This window comes from Protopterus annectens, chromosome 8.part0, assembly GCF_019279795.1.
Source record: "Protopterus annectens isolate FY-2018-M chromosome 8.part0, PAN1.0, whole genome shotgun sequence".
NCBI classification, from domain to species: domain Eukaryota; kingdom Metazoa; phylum Chordata; order Ceratodontiformes; family Protopteridae; genus Protopterus; species Protopterus annectens.
The window spans coordinates 780,423,887-780,446,922 of record NC_056741.1 but is presented as its reverse complement, the minus strand read 5'-3'; positions in this window follow the sequence as shown (position 1 = coordinate 780,446,922).

Below are 23,036 nucleotides of genomic sequence, written 5' to 3'. Positions count from 1 at the left end.
ATGCCACCAATAAACACAGGAGAGGAATTCTTGAACATCATTCAAGTTTGATTAAAAATGTGATGATATATAAGTAGAGAATATTCAGAGAAGATTATGAAAATGCTAAAATTAAAGAAGAAAAAATATAGAGAGATTAGGTAAATGAAATATGTAGTTATCTGAACACCAAAGAATTTTAGGGGTTTTAATTTTAATGCATAACATCTTTGAAAATTAATTTTGAAATGGTTGGCAGGTTTGAGAGCTGTTGGAGTATAGTTATGACAGAATTAAAAAAAAAAACAAGAAATGTGAACAATACTAAAAAGAGTAACAAGAGAAAAAAAGTCAGGTAATTTAAATGGTGTTACTAAGTCTCAGTGCTGCCCAAATACACTAAAGCGCAGTACAAGCTTGCGAAGGATAGCACAGTGTTTCAGTAGAAATACCCTTGACTTCTGGTCACTGCCTGTATGATGTTTGTATCTTCTTCCCATGTTTGTGCCCTTTAGTTTCTTCCCACATCCAAACAAACATGCTGGTGGACTGGGTACACTAAACTGGACATATATTTATATGCTGGATTGACCCTTGCCTTTGTTGCTTAGACCATGGCTGAAAAGAGTCTGTACACTAGCCCACATACCCAGTTAACAAATGATAAAATAAATATAAAATAAAATTAAATAAAAATATTTTAAGACACCAATCCATGGATACGGGATAACATTTTGTAATATTTTAAAAGTCTTACAAGACATATCATCCTGCAGTGTCTATTCTCTAGGTATGCTATGTCCAGAACCATAACTGCAGATGACATAATACAAGATACCAAAGTCAAAGTAAACTTTATTGTCATTTAGAACTAAACACATGTAGCCTAAATGAAATTTCGTGCATCAGCTCAATTCTTGAGAAAACAATAGAAAGTGAAACAACATATACAAATAGAGGAATACACATAACTAACAAATAAAGTACTACGCCCAATACATGCAAGAAAGAGCAGAGACATTTACCAACACTCATATACGAAAAGAATACCCTCCTCTGAGTTAAATTAACTACCCTATTTAAAGTAATACAAAACACACTACAGAATGAAATGCCTAAGTTATTTGTTAAATATTGTGCCTGAGTGATTTAAATAATACTGACTATGGATATAATAAATAAATATTGCACTTACTTGGAATATATGTAAGTATATATTGCACAAATAAATAAAAATTGACTTATTATGTGTCCAGACCCCTGGGACTAGTGCCCTAGTTCAGCAGTCTAATCACTGTAGGGTAGAAACTGTTACTGAATCTTGTAGTCCTGCAGTGGATGCTGCGATATCTCCTGCCTGATGCCAGATGCTTAAACAGTCCATGCACAGGATGCGTGTTGTCCTGTGTGAGTTTTGTGGCCTTTTGGATACTTCTTGCAGAATAAAGATGTTAAATCGATAGAAGACTGGAACCTGCTACCTTCTGTGCAACCCTCACCACTCTTTGTAGCGCCTTCCTTTCTGTAACTGTGCCGCTTCCAAACTACACTGTGAAGTTGCAGGTGAGGATGCTCTCTATTGCACCTCTATAGAAGGTGGAGAGAATATGAGGAGGAAACTTAGTTTTTTTTTAGCAGTCTTAAAAAGTGGAGGCATATATTATAAGTGGAGGCAATATAATATCTATAGGGTATTAAAACTGCATGTGTCAGAAAATAACATCATCCTTCTCTATAGCATTCATCACACCTGGAAAGACCTTATTGAGATTTTTTGAGCACTATTATCCAAATAGTTTGTTGCATGTGTAAGTATCCAGTATACTTCTTATCATAGTCAACAAATGACAACACGAGTACAAGCCTGAAACCTTGCATCTAGCATTCAGGGACACGTACTAAACAACTTTTTATATTATCTCTCATATACACCATAAACAGGAAGTCGTTACTGAATCTAATAACTGGTTCAGCACAGTGTCTAACTGCCATGCTAATCTTAAACTAGGAATCATACTATCCTTACTGTATGACAGTGTAGCATTACTCACATGTTTGCTACCAGGTTTGCCAATGGTATTACATTTCCAGACATTTTCAGTGCATTGGCTTTAGTTGCAGAAACTGCAGTAGTAGGCCAAAGCTTTATGTGCACATTTACTGCATATCATGCCAAACATTACTGAATTCAGAAACACACTCAACATCACCTCAGATATCGGTTTGCTCGTAGGCTGAAGTGTAATCCTTTCAATGATCATAGTCTTGAACAGCAGCTTACATCATTGCATATTTAAAGAACATATCCTTATGTCTGTCACAACTGAATATAAATCATGCAATTGGGTATTTTACTAAATAACTATATAAACAATAGAATCTGGGAGCTGTTTATTCATTATGTGCGCATACCTTTGAATATAAAATGTAGTATAACATCTTGGGAAGAGCTGTGTGACACAAATACTGTCAAACCCAACTAGGATGCACACTGACAAGGTGCTCTGTACGCTTCATGTAAAGGGCACAAAGTGATTGACAGTGCATTCACTGAGCAGTGACCCATGTCACTGTTCTTCCATGATATAACATCAGAATGTGTGCACGGAGGAATTGTTTCTAACACTGCTGTGCACACAAAATCTGCATGCAAGCTATTCATCAGCTCAACAGTTCACTATGCTCTTCAAAAATTTCTTGACCTGATTTATGACTTTAATGATGACAGCCATGGAAATATCAAAATGACCTTCTTTGCCTAAAGAGCATGAGTATATTAAATTGTGCAAACTGTTTGTATCCTATGAATAAGACAGTTTTCTGTGACATAGTACACAATATTCTCAATATAACAAGTGCATAAGCTGCTGCACTGTTTCTTCAGCTGAGTAACCTAATTTAAAATAGTTTTAAGTCTATTCTGAAGGCAACTTCCCATTCTTGCCTTGTCAAGCAATGCACAGTTTAATTTTATCTATGCTATATGTGTTCAGTAAATTTCACAAAAATTAACTACTTCTACAGCTCAGTGCTGGCAATGTCATCTGTGGCTTTCTTAGCATTGTACATTGTTTCAGAAGGGATACAATTTCCCATATGACCCATATGACCTATACTACCTGCAGAAGGCCATCAAGCACTGTGGCATAATTTAAGTCAGATACAATGTTTTCATACTTTCTGGATATTTCTTTTAAATGCAGATGAGTGCACTGTATTTTAAGCTGTGCCCATGCATGATAATAATTTCAGCTACCCTAAATGTAGTTACAGAATGCTACACTATTTTTGTGCTTAGCTAGTTTACTGTGTTTCACAAGGAGTATGGACAATGTGTGGTATGTGGCATCTTTAGTAGTATATGCTGCAAGCTTTGCTATGGCAGCACCAGTCAATAACACAGACTCCTCAATGTTTCCATGAAACCACCATATGCTGCCTCATTTATGAAAGATATCCACTTTTCCTGTTAGTCCACTGAAAACATCAGTTGTGACTTTAGACCTGTGGACTGAGACCACACATCTGTGGTTCAATAGGAATACAAGAAGGAGGAGGAAGAGATATGATGCAACACAGGGAGATGATCCCATCTGGAAAACACCAGGTCCAGATGTCGTTCTTAATATTTGGTTAAAGGTACTAACATATTTGTATAATGATTTAGCCTTGAATAAAAACTACCTATATGTACATCCTCACATGACACTACACTGGCTAACAACTTGCAAAGCCATACTCATACTTAAGAACCTGTAAACCATCCTAACTATAACTAAAACTATTGAATAATACACTGTCTCCTGGCAACATAAAGCTATATACAGAACTGATGCAGACGGAGTATATAGTCTTTGATAAACATTCTATCATTGTCTTAGAACAGAAGGGGAATAAAAGAGATTCATATGGAACAAGGGATCATCTTTTGTTAAACAAAGTCTGTAAAAAGAAAAGGAATCTCAGTATGACATGGATAGGTTACAAAATAGCATTTGATAGTATTCTTCAGTTCTGGTCTGGATTAGAGAATGTTTACAAATGTGCAAAATCCACCACACAGTGATAGGTTTTATTGGGTGTACTATGAAAATGTGTCAGACCACTTTACAGTTGATCTCCAAAAAGGGCAAATTGTTATCCAGTTTGTGAAACATGGAATATTCTAGGGTGAGTCTTTGTCGCCATTACTGTTTTGCCTTTCCCTCAATCCGTTAATTGTTTACGTAAAAGCTGATGTTATAGATTCAGTCTGACTTCAAGAAAATTGCACAGACAAATGTCTTCTTTTTGTGAATGATCTATAACTGTATAACATATTGGACAAATACTTGAAAGAACAGCTACAGGTAATTGAAACTGTCTCAGATAACATAAGAATGTCTTTCGTCTTAATAAAGGTACAAAAACAACAACTGAAAGACGAAAATTGAGGAATGAAGAAAAAATATAAAACTCTGGGAGGAATGTGATATAAAAGACTTGGAATAAGAGGGCTTGTTCAAATATCTGGGAATAGATGAAGTGGCAGCACAACAGCAAGAACAAATGAGAACAAAGTTCAGTAAGGAGTATTTTGCAGGACTGAAACTAATATTGAAAATTGTTTTGATATCAAGGAATAGAGTTCAAGCTGTAAATCAGATTGCACTTCCTGTTTTAATTTACAGAGCAGGTATGATCTACTAGCTCTAAAATTTCTGGATAAGCTTGATAAGAAAATAAGAAAACTGCTTCACTCCATCAAATGATATACAAGAACTTTTGTTTGTCAGGATTATATATCCCTTAGTCTGAAGGAGCCACGGGCCTCCTTGAAACTGACTATACATCAAACCTGTCAACCTCTTAGAACACAAAATCTGGACAAAGCCAAAAATAATGAAGGGACGAAGACCAAAATCAGGGACCAATTTTAAATATTGCTCTTATGAACTTATAAAGTTGTTAGAATTTGCATTACTATGCATTTTCTAAAGGATATGATGCCTGAAACTCAAACATCTGTCATTATTTAGTGACCTTACTCCTCAATAATTTTTCTGAAAACCACAAATTTTATGAGGAACAGACCAAAAATACAGTACAGCATTGATTATCTGAACGTCGGTTATCTGAAACGTCAATTATCTGAACACAGATTGAAAGGCCATACCGTGTACTGTATTATTGAATTAATGAACTGAATTGATGTGAAATCGACATTATGAAGTCTGCTGCTGAAGCTTTTGAATGGAGATTGTGGTGCAGTGAGGACTGGAAAATTGACCCTTTTCATTACTGTAGTGCGATCTCAGAGTTGATACAGGAAAATGGTGTCAAAGTTTGTAACATAATGTTCAGAACTTGTGACCCAGAAATGTCAAAGAACTGGCAATTTAAAGGGAATTTCTGCACAAAAATGGGAGCTGAAAAAAAGGAACACACTGACAGAGAATGTGGCAGTTATTAGAGAATATACTGGGAAATTAATAGCTTTGTAAGTTTAAAGATAAGATTACATCTTCAAGCACTGGTCAAAGAAACACCAATAGCAAACATCAAGAACCTTGTCATGCAAATGGGTACTCATGTACTACAATGTTTTTAGAACATCTTGTTCTTCCTTGCAAGTCTGTTTACAAAAGCTAGAAAAAAGCAGGGTGGTTCTATGTGCAGTGGAAGCTACAGAAGTTTTTGTGTCCGTTTAGATACGAGAGAGATGATGTCTGTTAATTTGCAAATGTGAATGGACATTCTTTGCTGGGCTTTTAAACTTCAAAGCAACATACCACAATGCAAATTCACTAGTCTGCTAAGGATGAAAAATATAATCGCAGAGCCAAAGATCCAATTTTTTTTTTTTTTTTTTTTGCCAGTGGGTGGTGGTGAGGAGAATAAACAAAGAGGGATGATGTAAGCTACTATACTAACCTCATGCACATTACACCAAAAGTTAAATAGTTAAAAATGGCACAAAAAGATGCAGACAAAAATACCACTGGAGAAAAATCTCCAGAAGATCCAACACGTTTGCCTCTGCAATTCATTAAAGTACAACATTTTCTTCAAGACCTATTCCACTAGCATAATAAAGTCTGACTTCACACAGGCTGATTTTCCACAAATGTAAACTGACCTCACTGGGCTTTAACAAACAAATGGAGCAGTCAAATTCAAAGAAACCTTATACAGCAATGATTCCATGATAGCAAGCATGGCGGGTGGTGATGTACAATTCCAGGAGTGAGAACATGTCACCTGCTTGTATACCCAACCAAACTTACAGAAAAGACTTCCTCTCTATAAAGGTGACAAATGCAATACTGCGGCAGTCTTCTACTCCCTGGTTTCCACTCTAGTTCACGCAATCCAGATACTTTCTAAGCATACATGCTCTTCCTGAGATACAGAAACCGGATCAGAGCCAGTCAAGCAAAAACATCTACAGTACAGCACACAGAAATGCAGGGGGTTGGGAGGGTGGCTTAATGGCTATGGTGTTTACCTTACAAACACAAGGTTTAGGGTTTGAGTCTCACAAGGGATAACTGGCTAGGCTTAAAATAGCTCGCAGAGGCAGTTAGCCTAGTACTAACCTATGAACACAAGCAATCTTAAAAAGCCAAAGGCAGCAGTGAAATATATCATTTTTATCTACAGATGAAATCAAAGAAAACAAAATGAGAGACCTCCTCAGCCAAAAATCTGAAAGAAAAAAGTTTAGGCATTTTACAACCGGGAAACGGGACAGACACTTAAAAGTATTACTTAAATGGAGAAAGGGAGAATAAGAGGTCTTGTGTTTAGTATTCTTAACACATTCGCTTAAGGGGAAAAAGTCATATTAACTGCATTGCATAGACTTACCTGGGAAAACAGGACCGTGCATTAGCAAGAATGTAGCTTGAATAATTCCAGTTTTTACACAGACTCATAAATCTGGCATTTAAGAAAAGATAAACTGCTCACCTGGTGACAAATAAATATAGGAATTATTTTCAGCTGTTCCCTCTTAACACCATTGAACAGGTCATTTACAATACTGTATATAAAATTTGCAGGGGGTGTTTGATTATCTGAACAGTTTGAGTATCCATACTACCCTAGGTCCCAGTTAGTTCAGATAATCAACACTCTACTGTATGAGGCAAACGTCCGGACGTTCCGTAAAAATATGGACATTTGAGAGGTATGCTGCACATACAGGTCAGTGATTGCGGGACTACATGCATATCTATTGCCATCATCAGATCCAAACATAGTGAAAGTTTTAAAACATTAAGAAAGTAAGTCTAAGATAACATTTTTACTTAGTTTAGGAGAAGCCTTTAGGAAACAAGTAGACTTGGAAATCAAACCAGACCTGGACAAAATGAAGTAGCTAGAGAACGTGCAAAAAAGCAATAGACCAGTAGTCAGGAAAACAGGAGAGTACTGGGAAGAACATATAGTAAGAAGTAGAAATCTACTAAAGCAGCCACATGTTGATCAACAGTTAACACATGAGTGGCTCGTATGAGGTGAATTTATTCCAAAAGATGAAAGGTTAATAGTGGCAGTTCAAGGTGGTAAATTATGTACTCAATATTTTCGGGTCCAGAGAAGAGCACTCCTAATGAACTTTAGTTATATCCCATCCCATCAAGATATGTAAAAACCTAAACATTTTGAGAAATTAAACAATAAAGACAGTAAGAAGGCTGGGAGTGGCTGAAGTGGCAAGGGAACGATTACGGATAGGAGAATTAATGGCACGAAGCAGGAAATGAATGAGAAGAGAGCTACTGTGGGGAAAAGAAGAGGGCTTTAACAACTGGAAACTCAATCACAAAGTTGTAAGACTTTGTAAGGATTTTAGAATCATTTACACAGTCTCTTAGATTCTCACTCCACACTGATTGTAAGAGCATACATTTCTTGGACATGGAGGTAACCTAGACAGAAAATGGCAACTTGGCCACTACAGTGCACAGGAAGCCTACGCATTGCAATTCTTACTTTTTAAAAGTAGTCACCGTTTTCATCAGAAAAAGAGTATCAAAGAAGTCAGTTCATTTGCATTTTTAAGTTAACATCGGATGATATTCAGTGTAAAAGACAATTTGAGATCTTGAAGAGTATGTTCCTGGAATGTGAATACTCTGTTGCACTTATTGAGAGTGAACAGATAAATATGCACCTATAGTGCTTAAAGGGTTAGAAAGAGGTCATGATGGAGGGGCACATACTGATAGATCCAACAATTTGGACAACTATTTTTTCATACATTATTCTATGGACACTATAGATACACAGAATATTATTTTTAAAAACTGGTTCCTTCTGAGTGATGTGATAGACTTTAAAGATAAGTTAAACCAACTCCCAACACGTATTTACAAGAATAGACCAAATATAAAGAACATATTGGAGAGGGGGTGTTAACAACAAGAATTATAGTGGTGAGGACCACAAATCCAGCAAGTGTGGTTGTTGTAAACAGTGCTGTTATGCAGGAAGACTACGAAGGATCATTATGGGATAAAATTAAGAACTGACATAAAGCAGGTAGATACTACTGTTACTGTTTCAAAGTGGTCTCCCTCATGAAATGTATTTCATGCACTACTTTTCACTTCAGTAAGATGAAGAATTCTCTGAATAAACATATATAGCAGCACTTCTACAGTATTAGTAAAAATGACAGCAAAAGTGCCCTGGCAAGGCACGTTATGGAATGTGAACACTTTGTGAAATTCAGATTCTCTGTGCTTGAAAAGATTGAAGTGGATCAGAACAGTAGTGACTGGAAAAATTCATTGTTGCAGAAGGAGCTGAAATGGCAATTAAGGTTAAATGACACCACCCTACAGAGTATAAATGAAGCTGAATCACTAATAAGTGAATTAAGATACAAAGCTTTAAAACTTTGAGTTAGTTCAGTCTTTGTGTTGCTATCCCTTTAAAATTTTTGGCAGAACTATAAAATGGTTACATAGTTTCCTTCTCCTTTTTGTAGATAAGAAGACAGCTTTTTGAATGTGTTTTTATTGTTTTTGTATTCTGAAGATGTCCATCATTCGAATGGACAAAAGTGCTTAATTTTAATTAGTTTTATTAATAAAAATTCATTATTTTTATGTATGCACTTTGGTTCCTTAGTCCTTGGCAGTATTTGGATTGTTTTATGTTTTGACTGTCTAAGAGTAGTTCTATGCCTGGGACCAGCACACTGTCTATGACTGGTTCTGTGCTCAGGACCAGGGCATTGTGTTCTGTGCCTGCGACCAGTACAATGACCATGACTGGTTCTGTGCCAGGAACCAGTACACTGTCTATGACTGATTCTGAGCTTGGGACCAGCATACTGTCTATTCTTAGCTCTGTGTCTGAAAGAGCACACTGTCTACAACTGGTTCAGCTCCTGGGACAAGCACACTGTCTATGACTGTTTCTATGCCACGGACCAGCACACTGTCTAAGATCAGTTCTGTGCCTGACACCAACACACTGTACACTGTACAGGGCTGGTTCTGTGCCTGGGACCAGCATACTCTCTATGAGTAATTCTGTGCCAGGGACCAGCACACTGTGTTCAGTGGCTGGTTCTTTTCCTGGGAAAAGCACACTGTCTATGACCGGTTCTTTGTCAGGGACCAGCACACTGTTAAGATCCATTCTGTGTCAGGCACCAGCACACTGTCTACTATAAACAGTTCTATGCCTGAAACCAGCACACTGTACAGGGCTGGTTCTGTGCCTGTGGACAGCATACTGTCTATGACTGGTTTTCTCCCATAGATTTGCACACTATCTGTGACTGGTTATGTGCCAGGAACCAGCTCACTGTCTATGACTGGTTCTGTGCAAGGAACCAGCACACTATCCAATCTTGATTCTGTGCCTAGGACCAGCACACTGTCTACTATGGCAGGTTCTGTGCCTGGGACCAACACACTGTCTATGACTGGTTTGGTGCCAAGGGGCCATCGCACTGTGTTCTGTGCCAGGAACCAGCATATTGTGTTTTGTGACTAGACCAGCACAGTGTAAAGGGCTGGTTCTGTGTCTTGGATCAGCATTCTGTCTGTGACTTGTTTTGTGTAATGGACCTGCACACTGTCTCCGACTGGTTCTGTGCAAGAGGCCAGTACACTGTATACAACTGGTTCTGTGCCTGGGACTAGCACACTCTCTGTGACTGGTTCTGCGTCTAGGACCAGCACACTGTCCAGGGCTGGTTCCATGCCTGAGAGCAGCATACTGCCTATGACTGGTTCTGTGCCTGGGACCAGCACACTGTCTGTGACACTGATTCTGTGCCTTGGACCAGCACACTGTCCAGGGCTGGTTCTATGCCTATGAACAGCATACTGTCTATGATTGATTATGAACCATGGACCAGCACACTGTCTATGACTGGTGCTGTGCCAGGGACCAACACACTATCCAATCTTGGTTCTGTGTCTGGAGCACATTGTCTAAGATATGTTCTGTGCCAGGACCAGTACACTGTCCAGGGCTGGTTCTGTGCCTGGGACCATCCACTGTCTAACATTTGTTCTATTTCATGGACCAGCATATTGTCTATGACTGGTTCTGTGTCTGGAACCAGCACACTATCCAATCTTGGTTCTGTGCCTGGAATCAGTACACTGTCTATGAATGGTTCTGTGCCAGGGACCAGCACACTGTCTACTGTGACAGGTTCTGTGCCTGGGACCAGCACACTGTCCAGTATGGAGTCTGTGCCTGGGAACAGCACACAGTCTGTGACTTGTTCTGTGTCAGGGACCAGCACACTGTCCAGCCCTGGTTCTGTGCTTGAGACCAGCACAATGTCTAAGGCTGGTTCTGTGCCAGGGGCCAGCACACTGTCTATAATTGATTCTGTGGTTGGCACCAGCATACTGCCCAGGGCTGATTCTGTGCCTGGGACTAGCTACTGTCTAAGATTGGTTTTGTGGCAGGGACCAGCATACTCTCTATGACTGGTTCTCTGCCTGGAACCAGCACATTACCCAATATTGGTTTAGTGACGGGAATCAGGATACTGTCTATAACTGGCTCTGTTTTTGGAACTAACAGACTGTCTATGACTGGATCTTTGCCTCGAACCAGCAAACTGTTTATGACTGGTTATGAGCCCTGGACCAGCACACTACCCAATTTTTATTTTGTGCCTGTTAACAGCAGACTAAATACAATTGGTGCTGCGCCTGGGACCAGCACCTGTCTATGGTAGGTTCTGTATCAGGGAACAGCACACTGCCTAAGATCGTTTCTGCGCCTGGGTCCATTACACTGTACAGGGCTAGTTCTGTGCCTGGCACAAGCACACTGTTGATGGCTAGTTCTGTGCCTGGGATCAGCACAGTATGTACAACTGGTTCTGTGTCTGGGGCCAGCACACTGCCTAAGACTGGTTCTGTGCAAGGGACAGCAGTGTCTATGATGAGTTCTGTGCCTGGGACCAGCAAAGTGTATATGACTGGCTCAGTGCCTGGGAGCAACACACTGTCTATGGCTGATTCTGGGCCAGGGAACAGCACACTGTCTACAATAGGTTATGTGCCTGGGACCAACGAACTGTCTACAAGTGGTTCTATTTCTGGAACCAGTACACTGCACAGGGCTGGTTCTGTGCCTGCAGCCAGTACACTCTCTATGACTTGTTCTGTGCCTGCTTGGTTGTGTGCCTGGGACCAGCATACTGTCCAGGGTGGTTCTGTGCCTCGAACTAGCAGACTTTATCTGAATGGCTCTGTGCCAGGGGACAGTATACTGTATAAGATCAGTTCTGTGCCGGGAACCAGTAATCTGTCTATGATTGGTTCTGAGACTTGGACCAGCAGGCTGTCCAGACTTTATTCTGTGCCTGGGAAAAGCAGACTGTCTACAATTGGTGCTGTGCCTGGGACCAGCAGCCTGTCTGTGGCAGATTCTTTGCCAGGGACAGGCCCACTGTCTATGACTGGTTCTGTGCCTGGGATAAGCACACTGTCTGCATCTGGTTCTGTGCCAGGGACCAGCACACTGCCTAAGACTGGTTCTGTGTAAGAGACCAGCACAGTATATATGACTGGTTCTGTGCCTGGGATCAGCAGGTGTCTATGACTGGTTCATTGCCAGGGACCATCACACTGTCTAAGATCGAATCTGATGTTGTCAATCTTCATTCATTCTTGAAATGTTGGGTCTCAGTTCTGACCTCGGAACTGGCTTGGCCATTTTATCAGGCTCACGCCAGCCAGAAACTCTCAAGCTAAGGCTACCCATATTGCCTCTCTTCCCTTCCCTTCAGATATTGTTTGCCGCAAAGAATTTTGGACGTGTCAGCCATGATCTCAGTTAAGTGCTAACTTTTTCTTTATATATATTCTTACAACCTTTGTCTCTTAACTCTAAATTATTTAGTTGATTTCTTTAACTTACTGATTTATCTGGTTGAGTGAGAGTGATGTTTACTCCCTTTTACCTTATTGGTATTTACTCTCATACCATCACTGGTATAGGGCCTACCCCTCCCTCTTATCTTTGGTAATTCTGTAAATATCATCATTGGTAGAACCATTCATCCCCTTTAACCTTTGCAGGTATTTTTCTTTAGTTACCATTGCTGGTATGACCCTCTTAAAAAAAAAAGTTTTCTTTACCTTGTTTCTTCCTTCTTCTGTGCATGTGTGAATAAGTTGTTTTTGTGAGAGTGCCTTCTCATTTAAAAATTGAAATAATTGCTGAGAAGCATAAAAGAACCACTGGTTTCAAACTGTGCGGCAGATGTGGCAGAAAAAGGCCCAACTGAGATGGGCATCTTTCTTGTGTCTATTGTTTAGGGGGTGCCACATTTAGAGGTTCAACTACCTTGTGAACTCTGCAAGGGTTTCAGTGCATGAATCCTTGCAGAGAGGTGCAACAAATTAATCCCAAAGGGCTGTTAAAATGTCCTTTCAGTGAGGCTTTGTCTGAGGCAGAGACATCAAAATCTCCCAAAAAAGAATCAAAAAAGAGGAGCCACTCTGTTCCAGCCTCTCCTAAATCCCAGGAATCTAAATCTTCCAAGGACCAGGCCATACCTCAGAACCAAGGCCTAAAATTCAAAAATTGACTCCTGCTACTGTCTCGGCACCAAAGCCTGCAGCATCCCCCACAGTGCCGATGATTACTGAACCTAGAAAAGCCAACTCAATACTGACCCTTCCATCAGTACCTATAACCCTCTCAGTACCAACAATAGTTTCCCCAATTAAACCGGTCACTTCCCCCCTCCAAAACAAATCAGTGGTCAGCCAACCATGGTGCTGAAAGTCGAATCATTACTTAGGACTAGGTACTTTGCATCAATTGACCCCTTACTTGGTCAGCAATTGAGTCCCTTTGTTGAATGCCCAGAATCACCCTCTGGGATGTCCATCCATTCCACCAGGAGCCCTTCAGAGCTTGATGTAGTTAGGTTAGTGGATCAGCTCTTGGCCTGCCCCATCTAGACCCTCTCTCCCATCTGGATCTGAGGCCTGTTCCTCAAGGACTCCTACTTATCTTCCTCCTTCAACCTCTCCACAGGTCTTGGAGCCCTTGACTTTGACTTTTCTGGTGCCAACTACTTCGGTACCAATGGTGGACCTCACCTTGGTTCTGGAAATGACTCTGTGGTCAGCGGCTCTGTCAGAACTGACCCACCTGCAGGATTGTGACTTGGCTGCCGGCTCCTGGATCCCTAGTTCAGCTCTGATTTTTTCCACAGTGCCATCTATGGTTCCTGGTGCTCTGACAGTTCTGAGTCTTCTCACAGCTCCTTCTCTGGAGGTGGGCTCATCAGAGCAGGGTGTGACCCCATTTCTGAGATTGTCTTTTTCGGTTCCGGACTCCCATCCCTCTTTGGGCAGGCCTGCCTTCCAGATTATAGAGAGAGCTCTCACCTCAACAGGCTCACAGTTGGCGCCATCCCCATCTGAGTGTTACATCTATATATCCATGTATCCTCTGGTTCACAGCTGTCACAATCTGCTAAATCAGGGCAGTGGGCACAAGAGCAGCAAGACACCCTGCTGCAGGGTACCCTCTCTTTGGAGTCCTCCTCAGATCACCCTGGAGGAGCCACCCCATAAGAGATCATGCAAGAAGAAGCACCTAGAGTCTCCAGAAGAATCTGTCACTGAGGATACAGATTATGATGAAGGGGAAGGGTCCCCACAGTCACCCCCTTAAGATGTCTCCTTTGGAGACATCTTGGAAATCTTAAAACAGAGGGGTGATTGGAAGCCCACAAACAATTCCTCTGAGGAATCTGTTTTTTTGCAGGATTTTCATGCCCAACCCTCTACTTCTTGGGTGACCCCACCTGCTAATGATTTGGTTAAGCTCATTGTGCAACCTGCATGGAAGGCCCCTGATACTATAGAGCCAATCCCCCAGAGACCGGACAAAATTCTCTCCGCACCCAAAGATCAACCCCACTGGTCCAAAGGTTTAGCAGTAGATGCTATGGTGGTGGTGGCTGCCACAAAAAAGGAACTTGCCGAGGACAGTCCATATGTGGCTGCTTCAGTTGCTCCTCATGTCTCAGTGGTTCTGCTAATGCATCCAATGTCACACCCAATCCGCACAACCAACCATTGCAAGCAGGAATTACTTTAGTGGATGAAACAAGAAGAAAAATTGTGGATCTGTCCCTTCTCACCCTCTCAGCCCAAGGCCATAGTGACCACGGATGCTTCCTCAATGGGGTGAGGGTTGGCATTTTCAGGGAAAGACAGTCCAAAGCACTTCGTCCCCTTTAGAGGCCAGTTTGCATATCAATGTGCTAGACCTGAGGGCAGTGCTCCTAGCACTGCAATCTTTTCAATCTGCCCTCCCTTCAGGGACAAGGGGACAATTGCTATTCAGTCAGACAACATGTCAGTGGTCTGGTACATCAACAAATGGGAGAACCAGAGCCTACCCTTTATGTCAGGAAGTCCTGAGAGTTTGCCAATGGGTGATCACCTCCAACCACTTTCTGATAGCAACACACATCCCAGGAAATTCTAACATGATTGCAGACAAACTGAGCAGATGGATTCTCCTGATACATGAGTGGTCTCTCAATCCCATTGTGATGGCAAAGATTTTTTGTCAATGGGGTCAGCATTACTGAAATCTGTTTGCCTCTCCCCCAAACCACAAGTGCAGAAGTTACTATGCCCTAATCCCCCCCTCAGGGGAGCCCCCAAGAGATGCTATCCTACACAGTTGGCCCCAGAGACTAGTTTACAACTTCCCACCCATTCCACTAATTCCTAAATTTTTGAAGAAAGCCCAATGGTTGAGAAGCAAAGTAATCCTCATTCCACCTTATTGGCCCCATCAAGTCTAGTTTCCCTTTCTCTGGCCTCACCTGGTTCATCGCTCATGGACTCTAGATCCAACTCCATCTGTTGTCTCACCCACAGAGACTAGTTCATCCCAATATAAAAAACCTCAAGCTGACGGCTTGGTTCCTCCACTTCTATTAATTGCCAGACAGAATAACCTATCTTCCCAGTACAAACGATGCTTCTAGCTTCTCATAAACCATCCACCAGGAAACTTTACCTTAATAAATGGGATAGATTTGTGTTTTGGTCTTGAGAAAAACAAATTGAGCCCTTTTCAGCTTCAGTTGACAAGGTATTAGAATATGTATCTACCTTGTTCCAATCAGTAGCCTCTGCCTCTACTATTAGAGTTCATTTAACTGCCATTTCAAATTTTCATAATGGTTTTGATGACCTTTCTTTGATGTTTCATCATCTTTGCAAAACCTTTCTCAAGAATGTTTTGTATTTGAAACCACCTTTTAAAGAGCCCATTGAGCCTTGGAATTTAATGCTAGTCTTACAAAGTGTGGTCTTTCAGCCCTTTGAACCAACAGCCATGTGTGATATTAAATATTTTTCTTGGAAAACTTTATTCCTGACAGCCATCACGTCAGCCAGGAGAATATCAGAATTGCAGGCTTTGCATGTGAAACATCCATATATCATTTTTCACAAAGAGAGAGTATCACTTAAAACTAATCCCTCCTTTCTGCCTAAAGTAGTATCAGACTCCAACATCAATTAGTCTATAGACCTACTGGTTTTCTTCCCAAACCTTTCAAACAAGGGTGAATATTGTATGCATTTGTCGGATGTACACAGACAATTATGTTTTTAACTGGATAGAACTAAATCATTTAGAAAATCAGACCAACTGTTTCTATCCTTTTCAGGTACTAGACTGGGCAAACCAGTTTCAAAAGTTACTCTATCAAAATGGTTGAGAGATTGCATCACTTTTGTTTATACTCAAAAAAAGCTGGGCTTACCAACAAAGATTAAGGCAAATTCTACTATATTTCCACTTGAGTAGCCTTTCATTCTAGAGCTTCTATGGATGACATATGCGCAGCCACAACTTAGGCTACCCCCCCATACCTTTATCACTCATTACAAACTGGATATGGTCTCCAGGAGAAGAGCATCCTTTGGCTCTACGGTGCTCAGGAACATCCTTCCCTAGGGCCTCCCAAGGTTTAAAGTAGCTAAAGACTCTGTCCCAACAGTTCAAGAATGAATGAAGATCGACAACATCAGATAAAGAAATTATGTTCTAACCACAGTGGCGCAGCAGTTAGCATTGTTGCCTCACGGCACGAGGCTCTCCCATTCGATTCTCACCTGGAGCGCCTTTAGTGTGGAGTCTGCATGTCCTCCCTGTGGTCAAGTGATGTTAAAGACATGCAGGTAGGTGTGAGCGTGAATGGGTGTGCCTTCTTTGAAGGTTGGGCATCAGGCTGGCAACTCGGTACCATAAAAAATCCACTGCCAATCATTAGTGGATCAGAGTCCTGCTGTGGTGACCCCTAACCGGGAAAAGCCAAAAGACATTACTTACCATAATGTTCCATCTGTGATGTCGATCTTCATTCATTCTTGACATCCCACCCCCCTACCCCCTCTAAATACTCCTGGTGGTTCAAAAATAGTCCTGGGATCATGATAGGGTAGTTGCTCAAACAAAGCTGTCACTTTTTCTCCATATTCTATGGGCAAGACTTGATCTGAAGGGAAGAAAAGAGAGGCACTATGGGTAGCCTTAGCTTGAGAGTTTCTGGCAAGCGCAAGCTTGATAAAATGGCCAAGCTGGTTCTGAGGACATAACTGAGACCCAACAGTTCAAGAATGAATGAAGATCAACAACACAGAAGGAATGCTATAGTAAGAACATAACTTCTTTTTCTGTGCCTGAAATCAGCATTCTGTCCATGACTGGTTCTGTGCCTGGGACCAGCACATTGTCCAGTTTTGGTTCTGTGCCAGGGGCCAGCGCACTGTCTAATCTTGGCTCTGTGCCAGGGATCAAGACACTGTCTTAAATTGGTTCTGTGCCTGTGATCAGCACATTGTATATGCCTGGTTTTGTGCCTGGGACCAGTACACTGTTTAAAACCTCTTCTGTGACTGGGACCAGAAACTCTCAATGAGTGGTTTTATGTCAGGGTCCAGCACACTGTCTAAGATTGGTTATGTGCCATGGACTAGCACACTGCCTAAGATTGGTTCTGTGCCAGGAATCAGCAGTGGCGGCTCGTGCCATTGGACTGCAGGACTGCAGCCCTCCCAGCTTTTGGACACTTTATGAATAAAAAAATAAAAAATGTATTTAAATAATTTAGTTTTAATGTTGTGCTAACGTGTACTGTGCTCGTAAGTGACTCTAACCGATTTGCAAAGTCCCGAAACCCGAACTGCGCATGCTCGTCGGGTTCCATTTTTTTTTCTTTAATTAGTGAATGTCTTGAAATCAAGACTGCAGATTAAAGAGAAGGCATCAGTGTGATGCCCAGAAATCTATGCGGGTTTAACCGCACACTAAATAGAAGGGGGTTCGGACTGCCACGTCCGCAGGTATGTATGTGACATGGACGGCTGGATTGCTACTGATTGGTTCTCGCTCTCTTCTCAAAAAAGAGAGCGAGAGACAATCAGTAGAAGTTCAAGTAGTTATTCTGTATTTGATTACTTGTGTGTTGTACTTGTTACGGAGGGAGAATACAGTGTACAACTGAACTACCATTGAAACTTTAAAGTAAAGTTAAACAACTTTGTTTTTTTTTTTTTTTTGGCTTGCTTGTGACTGGCTGCTGAGCTGCAGTCAGTCTGAGTCAAAGAGGAAAATATAGAAAGAGTTCCTTTCATGAAGGAGAGGAGACAAGACTAACAAGTGAAAATAAACTGAGGTAGGTGCTGGACTCGGCATTGTACAGAATCAGATTTTTTTTTTTATTTTGCAGAAATTGCAGTCAGACGATGAACAAACCAAATAACCAGAAAAAAATGTAAATATTTATCTGTTTGTTTATTTGCTTATATTTATTTATCTACCTATCTCTGCATTTCTAATGCACTGGTCAGACTAACCCTTTTCAGCATAATTATGTAGTCATATGGCAACAGAAACATAATGGCATGAAATTTATGTCTGTTCATTGTACACACAGATCAGCACAACGTGACTTTAGACATCATCGGATACAGTTTTAATTTACTTGGGGTAGACTATTTTATAAAGGCTGTCCTATGAATGTGTAACTATAGGTAGAATGAGAGGAATTGAATTGGTATTATTGTAGCATATTTCATAGAGTGTTTAGTCTGCTAGTGAAATGACTTAATAACTGGCATCTGCTATTATACATACCCTTACTCACACACAACATGAAAATTGCATTATCTGGTCTTATCAAAGGGAAGATTTATTAATGTTAGGGAACTGACATTTCAATCTCATGAAAAATGTTTGACTAGGGGTGCTCCTGTAAGTGGACATGGTGTCATCAGCTAGCAAGTCTGTAGAAATGACATTGGAACTACTGAAAAGTCAGGAATTCTTACGGCAAACCAAATAAGATAATTAGAATAATAATTAGCTTTACAGTATGATTTGCAGCAATCATATTTTGATAGGATACATGAGCTGGTCAAAAACACATATAATCACGAAGGACTACATATGTCACAGGGTGGTGTGCTGTCTTTTTTGGTAAGAAAACGGTCAAAATCTTCATTTTAGTATTAATTTTCAAAAACATCAGCAGTTTTTGATATTAAGCAAACATTGAGAGGTGTCCTGCATAAGTATTTTCAGGCAATTAAAATTACCAGCAAACATCTTACAACTCCAAATGAAGCAAATGGTTTCATTGGAGTTATGTTTTTACCGTGTTACCGTGTAACTTTCCTCTTACACAAAAACCTGCTAGGCATACTTTGTCAGGTGTACCCCATTATGAGGAACGTTATTTCTTTGGACTCTTAAAAGCCCATGTTACTCGTAATTTCACACTGGAAAGGTCTGTCCCAGATTCAATGGTTTGTTTTTTTAATTATATACATTGTAATTAATATTGAATCATATTAATTCATTAAAAGAATGTTTATAAGTGTAAAATAGCACATGTGAGCATCCTAGTTGAAGCTGTTAATAAGCTGTTAAGTGTTCCACATTTTGTCCATCTATTCCACGTATTGGTCATTTGTTCCACATTATGACAGGCATATTATGACAGGCAATTTACCATATTTTGGAGAGGAAAGACTGAGAGCTATGTTACTAAGCAAATAAGAAATGAAAGGGACAATTTCCCTAATCCCTACCTCTTGCTGCTTTAGACACTATTAATCACTTAACCACCATGCCTGCCATTTTGCTTAATACAAAATATTCCTTCTTTCTGTTTCCCCACAATATGTATTTCTGCCATTTTTGGTATTTGCTGTTGCTTCTCAAATGTCTGATTTAATGTGAAATCCATCTCATCGCCATTTGTTGTGTATATGCCTTAAGTGTAAATACATGTTAGACACCAATAAATAAAGTCCTCTGTTTACATTCTTTTACTCACTGCATCTGATGTTCATCTTGTAAAAGTATGTACTTTCCATTCACTCATGACTTATGCATACATGAATCTTTGTATTTGTATAACACATATAAATGAAATGTAGTGCTGCAGCTGCTGTATACACCAGTTCTGGATAGTGGTGTATCCTGACCCACAGTAAAACATGGGATACACTGTCTTGTAAATAGTAACTTTTATTATCAAAAAGGAAATTATTCTAGAATTCCTTAACTCATTTTATTTAATTTGAAATAATCTACTTACTACCATCTAGGTAGTTGTGTTTAAGTTGCTTTATATGTGTACTGGCCATCATCTTTGCTAACAGACTATGTGGGGATGTAATATAATATGCTATGCCTGGACAAATGGACAATGCATATTAAATTATTAGAAAAGAGGACGTAAGTAATTTTATGTTTTGTAACATTATTCATATACAAGTGGATTATGTATATTAAGTTGGGAGCCAAAAAAGAGGAAGCAAGTATTCTGTTATGTTTTATAATGTACATATCCAAAAGCAGAATAATATATAATTAGTGCTAGTTCAGAACAATGTTTTTTGTTCTTTTTCATTCACTTGGAAGCATATCATTTAGTGACTTCAGTGGCAATTTTATATTTTTGCATCACATTTTTGGTCTGTTTTTCATAAAACTGTAGTTTTCTGTCAAATTAGTGGCAAATCATTAAAGAATGAAGTTAGAAAATAATGACAGACATTTGAGTTTCAGATTTCATACTCTTCAGAAAATGCACACTAACGCAAGACCTACTATTCTAGTATTTTTTTAAGTTTATAGGTTCATAGGTTCATAGGTTTATACTAGGCTATCTGCCCTAAGGCATTTATAAGCCTAGCCCAAATTATTGTGGCTTACGCCACCCCTTATATGAAAAAATACTGTGCCCATTAGTTTGTTGTGCCTCTGTCCAGCAGTGACCCAGAGATGATTCCCGGGGTAAACCTACGATCTCCCATCCACAGGTCTAGATTTCTCTTGAACAGAGTCAGCGAGGTGCTCTGCCTCACATGGACCGGGATTTTATTCCACAGCATAGGGAGTCTCTGAGTGATAAATCTATCCCTCCAGCACGCCCTATTTATATCCGTGCTAAGGTTTAAGTCGCTTGCTCTAGTGGTTTTGGTGGATTTGGATTTTTGAGGTGGAGCATGTCCATTAATTCTGGGTTGGACATGGCCTTGTATGTCAGGCACATGTCACCTCTGAGCAGACGGTATGCGACTGAATAGAGCTGGAGTTTCTTCAATCTGGCAGCATATGACAGATTTTGGAGTCCCTTTATCCTTTTGGTGAGGAACTTTTGGGGTCTCTCCAATTGCTGCAGATGTCGGGTGAGATACATCCCTAATGGGGCATTGTACTCGATCATTGGTCTGATAAGTGAAGAGTACAGGGAACAATGACCTCACTAGATCTGGATGTGAATCCCTTCATGATCAGGTGGGCAATGTAGAAGGTCTTTCTAACCACTTTAGCAATGTGAGTGTCAAAAGAAAGGCCACTGTCAACCTGGGTCCCCAGGTCCCTGATAACCTCTTCTGTGCTTAGTGGATTGCCACCTATATGGTAGCTTTGACTAATCTTGGCTCTGTGCCAGGGATCAAGACACTGTCTTAAATTGGTTCTGTGCCTGTGATCAGCACATTGTATATGCCTGGTTTTGTGCCTGGGACCAGTACACTGTTTAAAACCTCTTCTGTGACTGGGACCAGAAACTCTCAATGAGTGGTTTTATGTCAGGGTCCAGCACACTGTCTAAGATTGGTTATGTGCCATGGACTAGCACACTGCCTAAGATTGGTTCTGTGCCAGGAATCAGCAGTGGCGGCTCGTGCCATTGGACTGCAGGACTGCAGCCCTCCCAGCTTTTGGACACTTTATGAATAAAAAAATAAAAAATGTATTTAAATAATTTAGTTTTAATGTTGTGCTAACGTGTACTGTGCTCGTAAGTGACTCTAACCGATTTGCAAAGTCCCGAAACCCGAACTGCGCATGCTCGTCGGGTTCCATTTTTTTTTCTTTAATTAGCGAACGTCTTGAAATCAAGACTGCTGTAAAAAGCAGTCCTGATTAAAGAGAAGGCATCAGTGTGATGCCCAGAAATCTATGCGGGTTTAACCGCACACTAAATAGAAGGGGGTTCGGACTGCCACGTCCGCAGGTATGTAATGCGGATATGGATCGGTTGATTGTTATTGATTGGTTCTCGCTCTCTTCTCAAAAAAGAGAGCGAGAAACAATCAGTAGAAGTTCAAGTAGTTATTCTGTATTTGATTACTTGTGTGTTGTACTTGTTACGATGGGAGAATACAGTGTACAACTGAACTACCATTGAAACTTTAAAGTAAAGTTAAACAACTTTGTGTTTTTTTTTGGCTTGCTTGCGACCGGCTGCTGAGCTGTAGTCAGTCCGAGTCAAAGAGGAAAATATAGAAAGAGTTCCTTTCATGAAGGAGAGGAGACAAGACTAACAAGTGAAAATAAACTGAGGTAGGTGCTGGACTCGGCATTGTACAGAATCAGATTTTTTTTTTTATTTTGCAGAAATTGCAGTATAGAGTCAGACGATGAACAAACCAAATAACCAGAAAAAAATGTAAATATTTATCTGTTTGTTTATTTGCTTATATTTATTTATCTACCTATCTCTGCATTTCTAATGCACTGGTCAGACTAACCCTTTTCAGCATAATTATGTAGTCATATGGCAACAGAAACATAACGGCATGAAATTTATGTCTGTTCATTGTACACACAGATCAGCACAATGTGACTTTAGACATCATCAGATACAGTTTTAATTTACTTGGGGTAGACTATTTTATAAAGGCTGTCCCATGAATGTGTAACTATAGGTAGAATGAGAGGAATTGAATTGGTATTATTGTAGCATATTTCATAGAGTGTTTAGTCTGCTAGTGAAATGACTTAATAACTGGCATCTGCTATTATACATACCCTTACTCACACACAACATGAAAATTGCATTATCTGGTCTTATCAAAGGGAAGATTTATTAATGTTAGGGAACTGACATTTCAATCTCATGAAAAATGTTTGACTAGGGGTGCTCCTGTAAGTGGACATGGTGTCATCAGCTAGCAAGTCTGTAGAAATGGCATTGGAACTACTGAAAAGTCAGGAATTCTTACGGCAAA